The 22598-nt window shown below is 38.7% G+C and overlaps 1 pseudogene; it reads right to left on the reverse strand.

Annotated features, from left to right (window-relative positions):
* Nucleotides 1-14471: 14471 nt before the first annotated feature.
* Nucleotides 14472-16291, reverse strand: LOC136233590 (E3 ubiquitin-protein ligase ATL4-like; annotated as a pseudogene).
* Between the last annotated feature and the right edge of the window lie 6307 nt (nt 16292-22598).

The raw sequence follows: 22598 nt of genomic DNA on the forward strand, positions 1-22598 counted from the left end.
ACATACTTTTTAACCATAACAATTTAATAATTATCAAATTTGAAACAAATTTCGATCGGAGGTCCCTATAAATCGGAGACCCTAGGCGGCCACCTATGCAGCTGACCCTGATGGTATTATCTTCAAATCTTCTTCAGATCAGTACCCTTCAATCACGCCTAAGATTAAGGGATTCCTATTTGGGTATATCACTAACTACTTAAAATATGTCCACCAGTCATAAACTAATACCTGTCTGCCAAAGAATCTAAGGTAAGTGTTGACACCGACAGACGGTGTTAACCCATGGCTCCCTATAAATAGAATGTGACTTCATAATCAAGGCAGATACACACATCTATTACAATTTACTCTAATTTCTTAGCGCTCTAATCATGTACTCTCCTAACAGTGGTATCGAAGTGAGGTCGTCTGTCAACAACCTCGCCTTGATCCTTTTTCTGAAAAAAATCCTCTTAAACGTCACTACTCTATAAATTGAATTGTTTTATAAGTGACCAAAATTGGTTTATGATTGATCAAGCACACACACCCTCTCCTAATTAAGTTTGTTGTATACCCTAATAATCTATGTTCAAGGAAACTCTTCTTGGGTAGCGGTTCTGTTTCCGTTTACATTTCCATTGTAAATTCCTAACTAAATTTTCTTAAAAATAACGTTTCCCGATATCTGTTTCCATTTTCAGTTTCCGTGCAACATAGCTAATAATCAAACTTCAATACCTAACTTAAGGGATGTAATAAGAGAAAATGGAGAAAATATGCCCTACAATAAAAACTGGCTATAGAGACTGTTGTGCGGAATTAATGAAAGATAAATAAATAAGCAATCGAAAAACACAGATTTACGTGGTTCACCAACATTGTGTTGGCTAGTCCACGGGCAGAAGCAGAATAGTATTATTCGGAGGCGAAAATCAGATTACAATGATTAGGTTTACATAATGGGATATTTATATTACCCAATCTAACTTAATCCCACTAGGAACCCATGATCCCAATCCCACTAGGAACTCATGATCCCAATCCAACTAGGAACCCATGATCCTAATCTAACTAGGAATCTAAACCCAATACTACTCCGACTAAGAAACAGGATATACTGATTCAAGGCATTACGACAAATCTCCACATTGACTTGAATCCTCCTGAAAACATAACAGATGCACCCATGACAGTGCCAGATGAACAGACTTCTCCCTCTGCCTCAGAGTCGCCCCCACAGGGCAACTAATAATCTCTGACGTTTAGCAAGTCCAAACAATGTTGAAACTTGCTCTGTGGAACAGGCTTGGTAAACATGTCAGCCGGATTGTCAGCAGTGCCTACCTTCTTCACCTTGACCCTCTTCTCACTTCTTAGAAAATGATACCTCACATCTATATGCTTGGTCCTCTCATTATGAACCTGATCCTTGGATAAACAGATTGCACTCAAGCTGTCACAATACACTGTAGCCTGATCATGATGTAGACCAAGATCACTAACCAATCCTTTAAGCCAAATCCCCTCCTTAGCAGCTTCAGTCAGTGCCATATACTCTGCTTCTGTAGTAGACAAAGTCACTATAGACTGCAAAGTAGCTTTCCAACTGACAACTGAACCGCCAAGAGTGAAAACATAACCAATCATAGATCTTCTACTGTCAACATCTCCAGCATAATCAGAGTCTGAAAAACCTGTCACCAAACACTCTGTGTCACCTCCATAAATGAGACCAACGTCAGATGTACCTTTTAGGTACCGAAAGATCCTCTTCACAGCTTGCCAATGCTCCTTGCCAGGTTCACCCATAAACCTGCTAACAACACTAACGGACTGTGCAAGATCAGGTCTAGTGCAGACCATTGCATACATCAAGCTTCCTACTGCACTAGCATATGGAACTCGAGACATGTACTCCTTCTCTTCAGCAGACTTAGGTGCAAAAGCAATAGACAGATGTGCACTTGCAGCACTAGGAGTATCTATGGGCTTTGCGATAGACATGCCAAATCTTGACAAGATCTTCTGATTATAGTCCTTCCGTGACAGAAAAAGTTTCCTTTTGCTTCTGTCCCTGTAAATCTCTATTCCCAGAATTTTCTGAGCTGCCTTCATCTTGAACTCTGCGCTGAGAAGACCCTTCAACTTCTGAATGTCGTGCTTCTTCCTTGCAGCTATCAACATGTCATCTACATATAACACCAGATAGATAAAGGACTCATCTTCTAGTTTATTGTAATAGACACAACAATCATATGGGCTCCTGGTGTAGCCCAGCTACATCATGTAGCTGTCAAACCTCTTATACCACTGCCTGGGAGACTGCTTAAGTCCATACAAGGACTTCTTCAACTTGCAAACATAATTCTCCTTTCCAGGAATCTGGAAACCATCTGGTTGGGTCATGTAGATCTCTTCCTCCAAATCTCCATACAGAAAGGTTGTCTTTACATCAAGTTGCTCAAGCTTCAAATCCTGATGTGTAACTATAGCTAGCAACACTCTAATAGAGGTGTGTCTGACTACTGGTGAGAATACCTCATTATAATCCACTCCCTCTCTTTGATTGAAACCTCTAGCAACAACTCTAGCCTTATACTTGACTCCCTTTGCAGGTGATATCCATTCCTTCATCTTGAGAACCCACTTGCAAGTAATAATCTTTCTCCCTGGAGGTGGTATGTGTTGGTCCCTTATAACGTGACAAGTTAGTTCCAAGGGGGGGGATATGAACTATTTAAAATTTTGTCCGTTGAGGCTGACTTCTTTTCCTATGAAAAGGATTACACATCGTCACTAAGTAGATTCAAGACACAAGCTTAGTCAACTTATGACTAAGTCTGCTTCTTTATTTGAGTCAGGAAATAGCACTTAGAGTCTATTCCTGAACTCAGCTTCTTAGTAAACTTAACTCAGCGTGAGTTATTTACTTAGTCAGTTTTTCATAGCAAGCAATATATATTAAAGGAGTTTAAGGGTTAGAAAGATATTACTCAGCAGACTTATCCTGGTTCAGCCTCTCCGCCTACGTCCAGTCCCCGGAACTCGTTCCGAGCTTTTTGAATTCTCTACTGAGCTCTTTAAAGGTAGAGCACGAAACCTTTTACAAATAGAAGCTGAGTATAACAAGAGTACCTTCCTCTATACCTCTACTCACTCCTATATCTATGCTGAGTACTATAACCGAGTACTCAGCCTCTCCTTTCTATTCTTCTAGAAATGATAAAGTGTTTGTCCTAAACAACGATTGCTAAGACACTTTAGATGATTGGAAATCACTCTAGACTTTTACACAATAATATGGAAATTGGTGTAAGGTATTTGCTTTGCTTTTTTCACAGAATCTTCGAGTATGGATTTGGTCAGCGTTTCGACTACTTGAAGTTCTGCATCGATTGAAGCAAATGGATGGCCTTTATATAGTGACACTTGAGGCACCTGGTCATTTTGAATTTCGAAATAACCGTTGGAGGGAAACGGCTTCCTGTCGTTGTCACTCTGGGCGTGCTCAGCGTCGTTGGCCAATAGGATTCTTGCATCTTCAGTCTTCATCAGTCTTCGGCAGAATGTTTCGCCATTTAAGGAAAAGTCCACGAGACAGCTTTCTACGCCTTCTGAACTTTTCCCAAAGTAGAAATACTTTGTCTAGAAGTTGAACATTGTCTGCCGCTGTCCATACTGCTTTGTCGTCCAACTCAGCAGCTTCTTCTTGAAGCTTTTGCCACGAAGGCTTCTCGATCCTTCTCTTGCTGAGTCGTCGTTTTAGTTGATATGGCTTCGTTTTGAACTCTTGAGCCGAATGGTCTTGATGTGTTGACTTGGGCTTGACTTCCACTTTATGGGCCTTTGGGCTTTTTAATCTCAATGTCTTATACATAATTAAACTCAACATTGAACAAACACATTAGTGTAATAAATCAAAGCATTTAAATTTAATGTGTTAGAATATTTTTATCATTACTTAAATAATTTTTTCAAATCAAAATCATGTGGAAAGGTGTTTCAACAAACTCCCCCATTTTGATGTTGGCAAAAATATTCAGTCGAAGAACTCAGTGTTGAGCTCCCCCATGATAGTTGACCTTATTTTATCAAATAACTCCCCCATAAGCGTTGAGCTACTGACTTAGTTTTACTCTAAACATTTCAAGGTTTAATTGAGTAAGTCTAAGGTCAATTTTCAGAGATAGGCCAGCTCATGGAACATATTCTATTTAACTCAGTTTTACATGGAAGGTTTAAATATCAGAGAGCGCTGAGTAAGCTTTGTTCAATGAGTTTTAGTTAAGTGGACATATAAGAAGTGGTCAACATGTATGATCAACACAACAGACATATCATCAATTAATATAGACAGTGTAGCACAATTGATTTAATGAAGATGCGTTTTAACAAATTATATCAATCACTTAAGTAAGCATCGCACAAGAGTAGTCAGTATGAGAGAGATAGAGATGCATATAATTTGTTTTAATTTTAAAGTCAGCACAACAGTGTTCATAAATAAAACATAGTCATAAAGGTTCAAAGACTAGCTATCCTAGCTACTTTTGTTTGCCCTTGCCCTTGTGTTGCGGCTGACTAACTGAGGCTTGCTGAGTTCTTGGGGCTTGTTCTTTCTCCCCCGTTTTGCCATCATCAGGTTTGGGAATGAAGGTGGAATCAATTGCAGCTTGAGTGAGGCGCTGAGAAAATGCCTTTAGCTTTCTCGTGCTTTCATTCATTCCGTCGAAAATTGGAACACCATCATCCACAATGGATCGAGGAATTCCGATTGATGCAGCACTCAGCATACTTAAAACAGTGGCTTGAGACTTGCCAATCCAGTGCATGGTTTCAGTGAGCATGGCAAAGGCTTGATGAAACATCTTTAGCAAAGAGGAGTCATAATACTCACGCTGACCGTTGATTTGGCGCACATTGCTAAAAGTTGCTCGAGAATACTTCAAAATCTCGTTGGTTTTAAGCTCATCAGTTGCCATGTCTTGCCTGTTTAAGTTCAGCAGACGCACAGCCTCGCTAATTTGCTCAATGGAGCATTGAGAGGAAGTGGAAAGCTTGTGATTTGTTTTCTCTTGCTCGGTGTGAAGCTGGCTGAAGAGATGTTGTACTTCGGTAGAAGTGGCATATGCTGAGTTCGCAGCTGACAATTGATGAATCTCCCCTTGCAGTGAGTTCAGATGGTTAACCATGGTCAGCTGGAGTTCGGCCAGCTTTGTTAAGGAGTCCTGCCTGGGCTGTTGAGATTGTAGTGTAGTCATGACACTTAAAAGATCCTTCATACCTTTGATCTCAGTAAGAAGCTGAGTGACAGATGAAAATGGAGTTGACTCAACAGTAGCAGACCCAGCGCCATTGGTACTTGTTTGATGGAGGTCCTGGATAAGAGCTTGAGATGAGTCAACGATTCTTCGACCAGACTCAGAGGCATTAAGGTAGCTAAAGGATCCATTTTGTGTTGGCCCAGATGCCGGAGGTGGAGTAGAACCGAATAAGGGCAGTGTTTGGTTCTGCTCGTCATTGGAAGGCCCAACATTGTCAGCGGCTGGCCTGGAATTAGTATTGTCAGTGGAAACTGACAGAATCTAATTCTGCTCATTTAGTTGGGGAAGTGGAGGATTAGCAGAAAAAGTTGCTTGCTCAGTGTCAGGCTGAAGCTGACTAGGTGATGGAATTTGAGGAAGTTCAGTGACCACCTGAGCAGTAAATTCCTTAGCTTGCTCAACAGTTTGAGGAGCGGAATCTTTGAGCACTTGCTCAGCATTACTTGGGTTGGCGGAGGCATTTAAGTCGGCATGTTCCTTTTGAGAAACAGAGGCTTGATTTTCTTGCAACTCTGGTTGAGGTACAGGTGGGTTGGAGAAGTATTTAAGTTGGACATCTGTAAGATCGGGAATCTCATCCCTCAGCGGTGAGTCACCCATGAGGTCAATAACGGGTTCTTTAAAGGCTGTCTTCTTTCTCAGTCTCCTAAGCTTTGGAGGAGTAGGGTCACAAAGGATATACTCAATGGAGTCAAAAGGGTGAGGCTTCCCTTTGAACAGCAGGAGAAGTTACTGGGTGCTTAGTTTCTTCTTCATCAACCAATTCAGTGTTGATTGGGTCAAGATACTCATCATCTGCTGGTTCCTCAGTGTCATCCTGACCACTTTCTTCTCCTTTAGACTCATCATCCAGTTCTTCTTCTTCTGACTGGTCATCCAACTCTTCCTCAACAAACTGACCACCCAATTGGTTTTGGTCTTGTTCTTCCTCATCCTGTTGCTCAGCGTCAATCCCTTGACTCTGTGCATAGTGTGAGTTAGGAGGAACGACGATATCTGTTGGCTGAGCATCTATAGGTCTCAACTCAAACTTAAGCTGTTTCTTCCTCTTCCTTAATGGTTGGTCATCAACCACTCTTTCTTTTGTTTCAGGCTCAGCTTGCCTAGGTCTTTTCTCAGCTGACCTAGATCCACCCTGGCCTGGTTGAATCTGAGGCTTGGTTCCTCCGCAGAAAAATTTAAGCTTCTTTGGGGCAGGAGCAGGAGCTTTAGAGGTGCTTTGCACAGCTTTCCTCTTTCTTTGTGTTCTGCCTTTTCTAGTTACTACCCCTTCAGCAGTGGTCCCCTCAGCGTTCTGGACAGCTTCTCCTTTTCCTTCCTTCAGCACAATTGGTAGGTCATGTGCCAAACCAAATAGGGCAGCAGCTGTAATTTCGGTTCCCTGAACTTGGATTTCCACAACCGTGTCCACCTTGTGATCCTGAAGGATTCGAGTGATGAAGGAGCCCAGCCTAAGGGTTCCTGTACTTTGTAAAAACCCACCGATTATGAAGACAGGCATATTTATCGGCGTGTAGGTCAGCATGTGCCATATAAAACACTGCTCGAAGTTGGTTGCTGAGTTGGTGCAGTTGATTTTGGGGTAGAGGAAATTGGTCAGTATGTAATGGGCCATCTTTTGATGCTGACCCATGGAAGTGCTTGAAATTTCACCTACATGACCCTCGGGTTTGCAAAAGGTCTGAACGTAGTCGGTTTTGGTATGGTCACCAGATTTACAAAGTATAGCTCCTTCGTTTTTCAGCTTGAACAGTGAGGCTAGATATGCTGGGTTAATGGAGATGTTCTTTCCTCGAACATGAGTTGCTAGGTAGTTCCTATTATCATTGGCGACTTTCAGGTTGGTGTAAAATTCTCGTACCAGCTCAGGGTAAGTAGGATCCCGAACTGAGAACAGCTCGGTCCATCCATTGTTCTTGATCCACTCACAGAAAGGTTGCTCGGCCTCCACAAATCCTTTTGAGAACCACCGCGAGTGGTCAATCTTCCATCCCCTCACACTCTCGAAGACCTGAGTGTAGGTGCGTTCAACTACTTTCTTACCCTTGTCCTTTTGCTGTTGTTTCCCCTTGGAAGAGGCAGCTTGAGCTTTCTTGCTCGGTGTAGTAGCTCCAGCGTGGTCACGCTGAGTAGGAGAAGTGGGGTTGTCATCGGAGCGGTTATGGGGGAGACCGGCACCGGAGATGTTTAGAGAAACTCTTATCATGTTCTCAGAGAAGTTTTGGGAATTTTGGGAATTTTTGAGAGCGAGAGTATGAATGCCAAAGATTTCTAAGCGTAAAGAAATAAAAGTGGGAATTCATCCACTATTTATAGAGATATTGAGTTAATCCAAGGCGTTGAGTAATCCGTTTTGCCTCGAGATTCTCAATCGACAAAGATTCTGGCATTTATGACACATACGGCGCGTGGATTTTCTAATTATAGCCTATATGTCATCCTAGGTGGCTATTTAATTCACGTGCTTTGCATTAAAGTTTACAACGGCTCTTTACTCAGTGTTAAGAATTTCAGGCGTTTAAAATTCTGAGTAGTCAGTGTTATGCAGAGGAATCGATCTTATGCGTAGCAGCTCAGCTTGAGATAGATACTCAGCATATATATTTATCTACTCAGCATGTAATAGCACAAATCATTCAGCATGGAAATTCACTCAGCATGCATACTATACTTGAAATTTATTGAAGAGGATTAAACATATCAATGGCTTCTCTAAGTATGTTGAATTGCTCACGAGCCAGTGGCTTTGTGAAGATATCGGCAAGCTGCTCATTCGTTGGGACATAGGTCAGCTTGATCTCTCCCTTGAGTACGTGATCTCTAATGAAGTGATGTCTTATGCTGACATGATTCATCCTGCTGTGTTGGATTGAGTTCTTTGATAAGTCAATGGCACTTTTGTTGTCACATTTGACTTCAATTGTTTTGGTCTGAATGCCATAATCTTCAAGCTGTTGCTTAATCCATAGGACTTGAGCAACACAGCTTCCAGCAGCAACGTACTCAGCTTCAGTGGTTGACAGGGCTACTGACGCTTGCTTCTTGCTGAACTAGGACACAAGACAGCTCCCAAGGAAATGGCATCCTCCTGAGGTGCTTTTTCGTTCAAGCTTGTCTCGTCCGTAGTCAGCGTCAGTGTATCCAATGAGTGTGAAGTCACGAGTATTGGGATACCACAAACCTGCATTCACTGAGCCTTGCAAATATCTAAGGATTCTTTTTACAGCTATGTAATGAGATTCCTTAGGGTTAGATTGATATCTAGCACAATAACATACTGAGAACTGAATGTCCGGCCTACTAGCAGTTAAGTAAAGTAGAGAACCAATCATACCTCGGTACAATCTGCTGTCTACTGACTTACCATTCTCATCAGCGCAGAGAACAGTGTCAGTGCCCATTGGGGTAGATATTGACTTACAATTCTCAAGTTCATACTTCTTCAATATCTCCTTAGCATACTTAGTTTGACTGATGAAGATGCCATTTTTCCCTTGTTTGATTTGAAGTCCAAGGAAGAAGTTGAGTTCTCCCATCATTGACATTTCAAACTCAGTCTGCATCTACTTACTAAATTCCTTGCACATTGACTCGTTAGTGGCACCAAAAATAATGTCATCAACATATATTTGAGCCAGCAGGGTATCTTTACCCTTCCTCTTAATGAATAAGGTTGTATCAGCTTTACCTCTGACATAATTTCTAGTCAGCAGGAAACTGGTCAGCCTCTCATACCAAGCACGTGGTGCTTGCTTGAGGCCATACAGAGCCTTTTTGAGCTTATAAACGTGATTTTGAAATTTAGGATCCTCAAACCCTGGAGGCTGATTAACATAAACTTCCTCGTTTATAACTCCATTAAGGAATGCACTCTTAACATCCATTTGAAACAGTTTAAAGTTCATATAGCTTGCATATGCACATAAAATTCTAATAACCTCTAGCCTTGCCACTGGGGCAAAGGTCTCACCGTAGTCAATACCTTCTTGCTGACTGTAGCCTTGAGCTACCAGTCTTGCTTTGTTTCTGACCAAGTTCCCTTGTTCATCCAGCTTGTTGCGGAAGACCCATCTTGTTCCTATGGTCTTCTGGCTTTTTGGTTTTGGCACTAGATCCCATACTTAATTTCGTCTGAACTGATCAAGTTCTTCTTGCATTGCATTCATCCAGTATTCGTCATACTCAGCTTCAGCGAAATTCTTTGGTTCCTGGATTGAGACGAATGCTACGTTGCTGAGGTATCTCCTGAGTTGATTTCTGGTCATCAGGGTATTCTCAGCGGCATCAAGAATGGCACTCTCTGAGTGACCTCTTGGTATCCTAATCTCCTTTGGTAGATTGATGTCTTGCGCTGGTTGTGTTTCAACAATCTCTGCAGGTGTAGATTGGTCAGTGAAAGTAATTTGAGTTTCACTTTTACCTTTGGTCAGCCCTTGAGGGAATGACTCAGCGACTGTTTCTTAGTCAGCGGGTGCTGAGTGTGGATCATCTTCGGTCAGCGGCTGGTATCTACCTGTAGGGTCAGTTTCATCGAACTCAACATGTACTGACTCTTCTAAGACTTGAGTTCGTTTATTGAAAACTCTGTATGCTTTGCTGTTTGTTGAGTAGCCTAAAAAGATAGCCTCATCAGCTTTTGAGTCAAACTTAGCTAGACTGTCTTTAGTATTTAAGATAAAGCATTTACAGCCAAAGGCACGAAAGTATCCAATGTTGGGCTTTCGTCCTTTCCAAAGTTCATAGGGGGTTTTCTTTAGTATAGGTCTAACTAGAGCCCTATTAAGAATGTAGCACGCTGTGTTGACAGCTTCTCCCCAAAAGTACTTTGGAAGCCTTGTCCTGGCTATTTCAACCAAGGTTCTGTTTTTCCTTTCAACAACCCCATTTTGTTGAGGCGTTCTAGGAGCAGAGAAATTATGGTCAATGTCGTTGGTTTCACAGAATTCAACAAAATGTTGGTTCTTGAATTCTCCACCATTATCACTTCGGATGTGAGCTAATTTAAGGTCTTTATCATTTTCAAGTTTTCTTACCAAATTTGAAAATGTCTCAAAGGTTTCATCCTTGCTACTCAGTAAGATGATCCAAGTGTACCGAGAAAAGTCATCTACAATGACCAAGGAAAATCTTCTTCCACCCAAGCTCAGCGGCTGGACTGGACCGAAGAGATCCAAGTGTAGTAACTCTAATGGACGCTTAGTTGAGACAATGTTTTTACTATGAAAAGATTGTTTGGTTTGTTTTCCAGCTTGGCAAGCGTGGCATAATTGATCTTTTTCAAATTTGAGTTCTAGCAGTCCCTCAACCAATTGCTTTCTTGCTAATTTGGCCAGGAGGTCCATGCTTACATGACCAAGTCTCCTGTGCCATAGCCAGGAATTTTCTTCCTTTGACACTAAGCATACAGTTTTTGAAAACTTCTTTTCCAAGTTCAGCATAAAGACATTATCAATACGAGGGGCAGTTAAAATTAACTCATTTGTTTTACCCTCGAATATTTTACATCCAGTGTCATCAAATATAACTTTTCTCCCATTGTCACATAGCTGAGCTACGCTGAGTAAGTTATATTTGAGTCCGCTGACTAGGGAGACTGACTCAATAGTAGGATTACCACCAATGGTTCCTGACCCTACTATCTTACCCTTCTTGTTGTCTCCAAAACTTACACTTCCTCCTCGTTTACGCACAAACGTGATGAATTGAGTTTCATCACCAGTCATATGCCTCGAGCATGCGTTGTCAATGTACCATATCTTTGACTTCAAAAAATACCAAAAGACTAAATAGAGGGTCCAAATATGTCCAAAACTCCAAACATACAAAGACTCAATTAAATAAATTTAATTGGTTGATTACATAATTATTTATGTAATATTTAGGTTAATCGAATTAACATCTCAAATTAATTTTCATCCAATTTTAATTCCATCAATTTTGTATCCCTTATATTTAATCTAATCAAATTGTAACAATTACATATTAGATCAATATAACCTATTGTCGCACCCTGGCTTCCGATTTTCAGGTCGGGGTGCGTGGCTGGCTCGATCTGCCTTTTCGTGTTTTAGGTTTCGAGTCGCCACCAATCAACACTTGAAAATACGTGTGCGGGCGTGATTGGACGCCCTATCTGTTTGGATTGACTCTGTATGGTTTTTTATAAGGATGGTCGTCGGAGAGATCCGAGGTTCGTTTTTCCGGTTACGTGTAGGGAAGAGATGTGATCTCACCCTACCCCGTTCGACGTATCGGTACTATTATGATATTATGTGTTTGTTATTTGTTTTGCTTTGACTTATCGATATAGACCAGGTACTCGTGGATTTTGGATTTAGGTTTGGGTTTGTTTTAGTTTGGAATTACGTATATAACATACACGTAATTGCATTTATCGAATTAAAATTCCACTTGACCATACGTATAATCACATATACCATAGGTAAAATACGAATTTTAATAGGGAGTATTTTAAATGTATTAAATTCGAATGACGTTTTCACATCGATTCGAATTAACTTGGTTATTTCATTGATTCGAAATGACATTTCAAATGGATTTATTTGGTTTTAAAATCGTGCATATCACATATACACGATACATTTTTTTTTTAGCGAATTATGTGCGCATAGATTTATAAAATAAAAGTAATGATAAACTTTAACAAAATACATATGTATATGTTACGTGTAATAAAGAGGGTAAATTACACCCATGGCCACTGAACTTTACCCATTTTCACATTATGGCCACTGAACTTCATTTCTTCCCGGTATGGCCACTGAACTTTACATATTTTAACACCGGTGGCCACTTAACGCCTAAAAACGACCATTGACGGCTAAAAATAAAAAATCCAAAGTGTTAATGATATTCTAAGGAACTTTAATTCTTGAAAATTTTCGTTTTGGGATCATTTAGGTGTTGTTTGGTTAGGAGAGAGAAAGTGAATTTTTAGAGAGAGAAAGCTCCAAAAAATGTGATTTTCGAAAATAAAAAATGTAGTTTTATGGTAAATGTCATTCTGAATAACTTTAATTCTTGAATATTTTCATTTTGAGGTCGTTAACGATCGTTAACGGTCATTTTGAGAAGTTAGTTAAAATTGAGTGGCCACCGGTGTTAAAACGTGTAAAGTTCAGTGGCCATACCGGGAAGAAATGAAGTTCAGTGACCATAATGTGAAAATGGGTAAAGTTCAGTGGCCATGGGTGTAATTTACCCGTAATAAAGATAAGGGGATTAAAGTAAGACAAATGATAAAGGAGTTAAAATTAGAAATAATAAAGGACCTAATTGAAATAAATTGGAATGATTTGAGGTCAAATTAAAATTTAAATTGATTAAAGGAGGGTAATTGTGATAGGGAAGAGCTTAATTAGACTTTATTTAAACAATTATGATTTGATTAGGATATGGGGGACTTAATTGAAAGAAATAAGATAAACGGGGTTAGTTTTAAAAATAATGATAAAATACAGGGTCAAACTGAAAATATAGATTATAAATTTGGATTTTAGGGTTTTTCTTCATTTGCAGCCGCTTATCTCCTTCTTCTTCCTCTACCCTTCTTGCTCTTATATCTTAGAAAAATGCAGCTCTCTGCCATGTCTGCCTGCCGTCTTCTTTCTCCTCTCTCACAGGTGAGAGTTCTCACCTGCGATGGCTGCCGACACCGCACTTCTGAACGTCGACGAGCGTTCCTTATGCGATACTTCCTTCGACGGTGACAGTTGCTTCAACGGTGGTTAACAGCGGCGGATGGCGAAGGATTTGCGAACGACAGAGAACCCCTCGGTGAGCATTCTCCTCTTCTTTCTCTGGTATTCTTTCCGATTCCCCTCTTTTGCTTTGATCTCCGAGTTTGCAGCCCGATTCTGACTATGATGGTTCGTTTTCTGTTTATGTTTTTTAGGTCCCTGTGTATTCCCGATTGTCGGAGATGAAGGAAGACGGTGGTGAATTTAGATCCGGTGGTGGTATGTCCGAAGAGGCAGACAATGGTCACCGCCGATCCCGACGAAGTCGAGTTCCCGGAGGGCAAAGCTGGAAATACAAGAAAAAATTCATATCTATATATATATATTTTGGAGTTTAGTCAATCTTTGGTTGGTTTTTATTATTATATTTTTTTTGGTGTTCTTTGTAACCTGTGTGAAAATAAATTAGTGGAGAAGATGAGTGGGTTATGAGAGATCGACGAGGAAGAAGGTCTATGTTAGTAACATGCAAATCTTACAAAATGATTTAAAAGAAAAATGAACCTTTTTAAAACAGAAAATAATTAAAAGAAAATATTTATTAATTACTCTTTAATAAAGAGGTTTTATAAAAAAAAAAAAAAACTTTGACTTCAAAACAAAAACAGTATAACCAAAAAGGTTATGAATAAATGGATTTTTATGGACTTATATTTAATTTACAGGTATTAAAATTGTAAAAAGCAAGGACTGTACTTTTTATATTTTTTCCGAAAAGAATGCATTTAATAAGCCTCAACCGGCCAATCAATGTTAAGTACAGATTGCAAAAAAGATGGAACAACATCAAAAAAAACATGGGACAAGAATAAGAACGAGATGACTTCTCTAAAGAGTGAGCCACCCCCATTCTCTTGTCGCCTTGCAAAACAAACAGAATAATTGTTGTTAAGAAGAGAACGACAATAGGACACCAACGAACCAAACTCTGATACATCGTCAGCTTTGGAATTAATCGCATCGACCACAGATTTCGCATTCGACTCAAAAACAACCTGGCTAAATCCTTCTTCTGTCATCCATTTCAATGTCGAAAAAAGTGCCAACGCCTCACACTCTTGCACCGACGGTAATCCAACCACAGTTGCGGTTCTTGCTGCAACAAACCTTCCATCCTTGTCCCTTAAAACAGCGCTCAACCCAACCTGCATGGTATCCTCAAAATAGGCCGCATCCACATTACATTTTAGACCTAAGGACAGCTTCCGCCACTGAACTTCAGATAGACCCATTGCTGCTCCCAAAACACCACATCTTACCGTAGCTCTCGCCTTTCTCCAGTCCCTCAAAACCTCGGCAGTCACAATAATAGTCTGGAATGAGCTTTCCACTACATTCTGTCACAACTTTTTTATTTCTGCTTCTCTATAAACTCCACAATATCATTAGGAATTTCTCCCCATTAATCCTGGATAAAACAGTCATAGCAGCAAAAATAAAATCCAAAAAACTATCAGCCGCTTCCGCTAAAGGTTGCAAAAGCAACAATAAACCCGCATCCCGTGCCAAACACTAACAGCAAAAGGACATAAGATGAATAGGTGCCAAGCATCTTTAAGATCACTACCACATACAAAACACCTATCTTCCGGAATCAATAATCCTTTCCTGCACAAATTAAAACGCAATGGCACACAATTTCTACCAAGACGCCAAACAAAAAATCTGACTTTGTACGCAATATTTGCCATCCAAATTTTATCCCAATCACCCATAACAATCAGATGATTATTCGGAGCCACCACCTCCGTTGCCAATGCGTAAGCACTCTTCACCGTATACAAACCCGTCTTGCTTTCATTCCAAATTGGACTATCCGATGCAATTCCAAGCCGAGGAGGGAGTTTCAGAATTTTCTTAACGTCTCTCTCCAAAAATAGCTCTCTTAACAACTCAACATCCCAATCAGAAGTTCCATGAATAAACAAATCACTAACCTTCAAATCTTCAAGGGCATTAATGATTGGCGATTCCACCTAGTAAAGAGCATTATGTAAATGACTGGAATTTAAATTGCAAGAAAGTAAATAACTGAATATAAAAGGGTTTATGAACTCAGTTCATCTTAAAGTACATGGACCAAACTAATAAAGTTTGGGATCAACCCATGCTTTAATCTCTGATTCATAAAGTAAAAATAAAGAAAGAGGATAAAATGAAACAGAAATGGAAGAAGAAAAGAAATGAAGGTAATATGGATTTCTATAATTTAGAAGGGTAAATTCCAAAAAAAAAAACCCTGTGGTTTCATGTTATTCCAAAAAACCCCTTATGGTTTGTTAATACAAACAAAAGGACTGTGGTTTGCGCCGTTACCCGAAAAACGGAAAATGACTTAACACCGTTAAAGTGCTGACGTGGCACAGGGGTAAGGTTGGAAATTGGAATTTTTTTTTCCTTCTCTCTCTTTTGATTACATTGTGGATAATGTCTCAGGTTGAACTCTTGAGACATCTGAGCTCTGATTTCCTTATCGGAACCGCTTCTTCTGCATGTATGACTCATATTCACCTCCGATTCATCATCCACAATGTAATCAAAAGAGCCGACGGAGTAAGAACTTCGCGGCTCTACACCGGTATCAGATACTGTTTGGCGGCGGCTAATGGAGCCAATTTCAAGCCGAAAACTATCTCCACCACCACCACCACCGTCAATGAAGCTAGAAAGCGCCTTTAAGATATCAGCGTCGGAAGCATGAATCGGAGATTGACACAAAGGACACGTCTGGTTATTCTGAAGCCAAGTATCAATGCAAGCGACATGAAAAGCATGGAAACAAAGAGGTAGTAAACGAAGTTGATCCTACTGTTCAAACTTCGACAAACGAACAGCGCAATCGCCATTAGAGGTCGCCGAACGCCGTTTAATGGAGCTATAAGCGAACACCGGGAGAGAGTCGATGAGAGAGAATACATGATTAACCTCAGGCGAAACACGGTTGGAGGAAGAAGTGAGAGCAGCGGCGGATGTTGAAATCGTTGAGGAGGTAGAAACGTTGCGGAGACAGCGCCGATTCAGATGACGGAGGAGAAGACAGAGAGAAATTGAGAGAAGGAAAGTGATGGAGAGGATTAGGAGAATAACGAGAATGCTTGGTTTCAGATTTTGAAACGGAGAAGAAGAAGATGAAGGATTGGAATTCTGATTCGGATTGTTACTGGTGAATGAAATCATCGGAGAAGAAGGTGGAATCGGAGAAGATGGTAATGTTGCCGCCATTGTTGGTGGTTCAGATGAGAGAAGAGAGTTATGAAATCGGCGGCTTTTTGCTTCTTTATAATTAAGCGCCTGTGTTTATGTTGGAAAAGAGTAAAAAGCACGTGAGCGGCAACAGATTATGTATACAGATTTCTGGAAAATTTCAGAGTGTCTGAAATTAAAAAAAAGAATAGAAGAAAAAAAAAGAAAAAGGAAGAAGAAAGAATGAAGAAGGAGGAAGAAGAAGAAAGAGTTGATGCTCCCACATCCATAGCATGAGTAGTTAAAGCAAGTGAATGGTTTGGAATTCGAGGCATTAATTAAGTAGGAAAAACTGTAGAACTTAACAAGAAGTGAGGTGAATGCCATTGTGTTGGTATACACATTTATTTTTTTTTATTTTATTTCTTACAGCGTTCTCTCAGCAGAATTTATGCGTGCTGCTATACATGATGCTGGGGATACAGACGTGGTAATTTTATCTAGAGCAAAAGCTAAGGCTTCCATTCCCTCGAATGGAATAGATGATGAAGTAAGCGGAATTTCATGTCTATTTCTCAACTTGTTGACAAAATCCTTAATTTGTTACCTTGGTCACTCTTTTGCATTTTGTTGTTCTGTATGTATCAGTAGTTTCATGATTATTTTGTCCAGTGAGATTGAGCACTTATAACTGGAAAAGATAATGTTATCTAATGTATTGTGGGTGTGAGAGAGGCAAGTATGCTTCGCACTGGAAGTTCAAATTCTCTATGACGATTTGCACTATTTTGACTATGTACTGGTTATAAGATTATCGTACTATATGTCTATGTTAGCTTATCCTTCTATATGGATGGGATGTTGTGCACTTTACTTCTGCTTACTCTTCTGAATTTTGTACCAACCCCTGTAGTAAAGTTCTCAGCATTGTTGGGTTCATAATGTTCCTCATTTATGAATGTTGCTGTATCTAAGATTCAGTGTGTAATAGTACACTTCATGGAAGACTTGTACTGCACGACTTCATGTCCAATTAGTTTTGACTCTTGTTCTTTATCCTGCTCCTATCTAGAATGAAAAAGTTGGCAAAGAATGAGCTGCCATTGATTTTTCATATCACTTCTTTCTGTTCCTTGATTCCTACACTACATGCCACTTGTTTGTAGAGCTGTTCATGTTTTTGATTGGGGTATATCCAGATTTAAGGGAGCACAGACGTCTTAAGAAAAATTTGAAGCAAGCCCAACTACCCAAGTTTGTTGAATCACTCAAACCATAGGGATGCAATTGTGATTTGATTGGTAATTTAGGGGCAGTTAGGTTATTACATTACTACGTTTAAGGTTTCAAATAACAACAATCTCAAACTTAAATTTAACTACTATTAGTAATTCAACATTATTTAAATAATACAAGTATACATCTTAAAGTATTAACTATTATCAAAATAAGATACATCCATTATTTATAAACACATTAAAACTAAGCAAGTAGTATTTGCATTTACCCTTCCACTTAATCTGTTTGGAGTTTAGACCCACTTGACTTGTTTTAGCCCTTTTTTCTCATGTTTAGGTAATCAATCACCTATAGTTTTACCTGTACAATGAGAGCTGTTACAGTCCATTAAGTATAAAGTGTTGTCAGCTTTAGAAAAATTGCAACTGTACGGAATATGAAATACCTTATGTTGATGTAATCTGATTTTTTTTAATAAGATATATTGATGGTTGCTTGCTTTTTGTTATTTTATAACTTTTTCCCCTCAAATCTTTGGTATGACTGCAAATATCATAACTTACCACCTTAGCAGGTTAAGTTGGATGAAGAAGAAACCTCCAGTTTTCGTGATCGTCTCCTGCCTCTTACTGTTGGGTTGCTTAGAACTGTAAGTATCATGTTTCATGCACACTTATCTTTGAAATGCATTGTTGTTTCTGGTTGTATAGCTTATTTTATTAGGGAATATGGTTTTAATAAACAAAGAGATTAGGGATGGCTTGAGTTTGTTTGACTACCTTTCCTATTTCTTGCTATTATCTCGGGTAATTGTATAAAAGTTTCCGCGTAGTGGTGTTTCCTACCATCTTTCTTCTATTATTAATTATTTTTAATGTTTAAATCATTGACGTTGCTTGAGTTACAACTTCGCCTAATATTTGCAGCGTTTTAATCAATTATGTTTGGGTTTCCTGATATCACTTTGATAAGATTTGTGTCCTTGTTGGGGAACTTGATATGAATTACTTGCCAGTTTGCTTTTCTTGTCAGTTGTGCTGATATAGTTTTTTTGATAGAGTAACAAAAAACTGGTTAAAAGACGAACAGAAAACTGGTTAAAAGACTAACATTTGGTCCAAAGGGTCCACAGGAATTTGCATATAGCCGGATAGCCCATCTAAGGTACAGAAAAATTTGTGTCCTGCCAACCGTTCCAACATTTGATCAATAAATGGTAAAGGAAAGTGGTCTTTATGGGTGGCTTCGTTTAATTTCCTATAGTCTATGCATACACGCCAACCCGTAACCTTTCTAGTTGGGATTAATTCCCCTTTTTCGTTTTCCATTACCGTTGTTCCTCCTTTTTTGGGCACGCATTGAACCGGGCTTACCCATTGGCTATCAGAAATCGGAAAGATCTGCAGTCGCAGAACTGCTTCCCATCCTTTTGGCACGGCCTTTGGAGTCAGATTTCACACCTGAAGAGCGTTCAATAGATGTAGACGGTAAGTTCAGAATGCAATATGCAACATTATATGTACTTATAAAACTGAATCCTTGTGAACAGTGTTTCAATCAACATTTGATCTAATTATTTCCAATTTTACCCTTATAAATTTATGTCAAAACTTTCCCATTTTATCCTGTCATATTCTACTTATTTTTAGTGAGCTGCTATATACCGCAATTTTTTTTTTCATCCACCGCACTCTTTTGACATTTATGCCCTTCTCATTTTATTTTTTTTAAAAACTCAAAATTTTTTTTCTCTCTTTCTCTCCCAAGCCTAAAAACCCGAATTTGACGAAAATGGATCCGAGTATTCCCGAAGACCATGATTTCGAACACGAAGTAATCTTACGATATAAATTTAAATTAAAAATTCGTTTTTTAAATTTTGAATTTTTTTTTTTTAAGGAATAAGCCTAAACGGATGCGCCACCCAGTTCCACCATACGGTGGAATGAGCGCGGAACCCAGTTCCACCATACGGTGGAACGGGTGCGCCATACTTTCCACCTTGGCCGACGCCGTTGCCACCACGGGCGGAACGAACAGTTCGTCCGTTCCGCCCGTGGTAGCAACGGCGTCGGAGTTCCGTTTAGGAAAAAAAAAAAACGGGTTCCGCCTCCGATTTCGGAGGCGGAACCCGTGATTTCGGACATATTTTTTAAAAAAAAAACTTATCGGAAGATTCATTAAGCCTTTTCCCCTTCCTTCTTTTGGCGGTATGTCGTTTTAGGTCGGGTTTTATGAAAAACTTCAAAAGCTAGAGAGGATTTGAGAGTTTTTGGTTATTGGTTTGAAATTGTGAGGAGGGCATAAATGTCAAAAGAGTGCGGTGGAAAGTATAACTTTTGCGGTATATAGCAATACCCTATTTTTATTAAGACACTTGAATATGGATTCGTTTAGATTGAAGTCTGTTGCGGTTGAATGATTTATTATGCATTTGTGTTTCATTTCTTCCAATCTTCTAATTCTGTGGCTGATTCAGGCGGTGGAGTATCTCTTGCTAGCAAGTTAAGGAGCTTGTCGTCTGAAAGTTTTGTTCAACTTTTAGGGGCTATATTCAGCATCGTACGGGTAATGTGTACTTTACTAGTATCGTCCTGATCTGAGTTTCTGACCTACTAATATTCTGAGATGTTCCATAAAGGTCTTGCTCAGAGTCCTAGACAATTATTGGTTGTTTGGGTTTGATGAAGATGCTATTTTGCAGCACCATCCTTTTTTTTTTTATATATATTCAGATTGGGTGAATATAGTTTAAACGTAGGAATAGCAAAAGTTCAGAGTTGCTTGCTATAGTGATAGTTTGCTTAAGCTGTGGAATACTATAAAAACGGAAAAGCTACATATCCTCATGACTAGTTGATACCATGATAGTTCGTTATTAATTCTATGACTTAGATGAACTGAGGCCTGAGCTCATAGTATTCAGGAAAGGATACTGAGTTTAAATAACAAAATTGTTGCTTGTTCGGTGCAGTTTGGAGAAAATTCTAAACCAAATTGTAACTTCAAATTTGCAAACTTTTTAAGTAAACCAAATTGTTTAGCCAAAGAGATCAAACCAAAGCGAGTTGAAATATTATGTATGTGCCTGATTTATAAAACGGTTTGTGTTAACCTAATTGAAGGAATAAGTAAAATAATAGCACTTATAAAAACAGACAGAATGTTAAAATAGAGTTTATTCACATACTTTGAAATTAAAAAATCGGAATGAATAAGCACAGACATGCCTCATTCATTCACTCACATAATTCTTTTGGTTGATGTTATATTTTTCTAATTAAAATAATCTTGAATTAAAGTTAGCAATAAATTTCTCTATTTTTATAAACCGTGTTTCCATAGACATTATATCATTATATATAACTCTTCATAATAATTTATGGTTTGGATAGTTTTTCTTCCATTGAAAGAAACCTCAGTGTCTAAAGATGGTTTTGCAGTTTTACAAAACAAATTGAGCTGTTCTAATCCTAAGCCAAACCCAATTGTAGTTTGAATTAATTTGGTTTAATGGTTTGAATTGACTACCTTGAGGAGTTCATATGAACTTTTTGTATTTTATCTTATTTTTTATAAATAGTTTGCTTTAATTTGTTTATTGAGAAAAGAGATTTATTGCAAGAAAAAGGATCATCCACCTTGGAGAAAAGTGCATCCTCCTATCAAGCTCGATATATGATATGGCTACAAATGAGAACAGAGAACCTTCCAACAAAGTTGAACAAAGAAATCCCATAAAGAGTCTGAAGTAAGCCCAGTAGTAGCCTAGAACACGGTTTTGTTCCATACCAAATTAAAAGAACATTCTTAAAGTCTTGGAAATAATTCAAATCTACTGTAGCTCTTAGCGTTAGCGCTTCCCAAATGGCCCTGGTTTAATAAAGAGGTGATTTTGTGCCTAACAAAAGGGTATCTCTTTAGCAAACTGATAGGTTAAAATATGTATTTCCAAATATATTTGGTAACAGAGTTCCTTGTACCTGTTTGCCTGGATGTTTCAATGGCTTGATTAAGGGATACATCTCCGTATGCTTGTGTCACACCCGACCCTAAACGACATCGGATATGAACGGAAAATAGGATAATGAACGTCTAACAGCCTGAAAGCCGAACTTATTTTCTAATAGATCAAAATTTAATTCGGACTACCTAAAATAGGTAGAACTACGTGGCTTTGATTCCCGATTTAAAGATTAAAGACGTTCGGGATACGTAGGAAGCTTGATAGAATTGTCAAGTCCAAGCCAAATAATTAATAAAACTTTAGGTAGTCCGAATAAATTTTTATCTACGAGAAAATCGGTTCGCCTTTTGACTGTTAGAAGTTCGTTATCCTATCTTCTGTTCATACCCGATGCCGTTTGGGGTCGGGTGTGACAGCTTGCCTTTTGAATCCGCCGTTTTATTCTATTTTAGCTTGTAGTTTTGCTTTCAAAAAGATGCTTATTTTAGAAATTTTAGAAATTTTGTTATGTTTAAAGAAGAAGAAGAAGAAGAAGAAGAAGAAGAAGAAGAAGAAGAAGAAGAAAGAAGAAGAAGAAGAAGAAGGGAAAAAAATAAAAAAATAAAAAAAATTCGAATTTTCAACCTTACCCCTGTGCCACGTCAGCACTTTAACGGTGTTAAGTCATTTCCCATTTTTCGGGTAACGGTGCAAACCACAGTCCTTTTTTTTTATTAACAAACCACAAGGGTTTTTTTGGAATAACATGAAACCACAGGGGTTTTTTCGGAATTTACCCAATTTAGAACTACAGAAATGAGTATGAAATTTGGCCCCTCTCTAAAGTCTCCTGAATCTAGGCCCAGTTGCTGTCTGACATATGTCAACTTTGGGTCCAGAAACTCTCTACTAAATTGGGAAAATTACACAGAAATTCATATTTTAAAAACTATTTACAATTATGAAAATCGTTTTTATGTATTTTATCATTATATGATTTTAAATTTTAAAATATCAGAATATCATAATTTTATTTTATTTTTATCAAATTTTCAGTTATTCAGTTGCAGAAAATAAAAACAGTTTTAAAAAAACCACCAAATATGACATTTAAATAATTTTATTTAAGGGACTGACACAATTATAAATAATTTGTTAATT

Source organism: Euphorbia lathyris, chromosome 6, assembly GCF_963576675.1.
Source record: "Euphorbia lathyris chromosome 6, ddEupLath1.1, whole genome shotgun sequence".
In the NCBI taxonomy this organism is placed as follows: domain Eukaryota; kingdom Viridiplantae; phylum Streptophyta; class Magnoliopsida; order Malpighiales; family Euphorbiaceae; genus Euphorbia; species Euphorbia lathyris.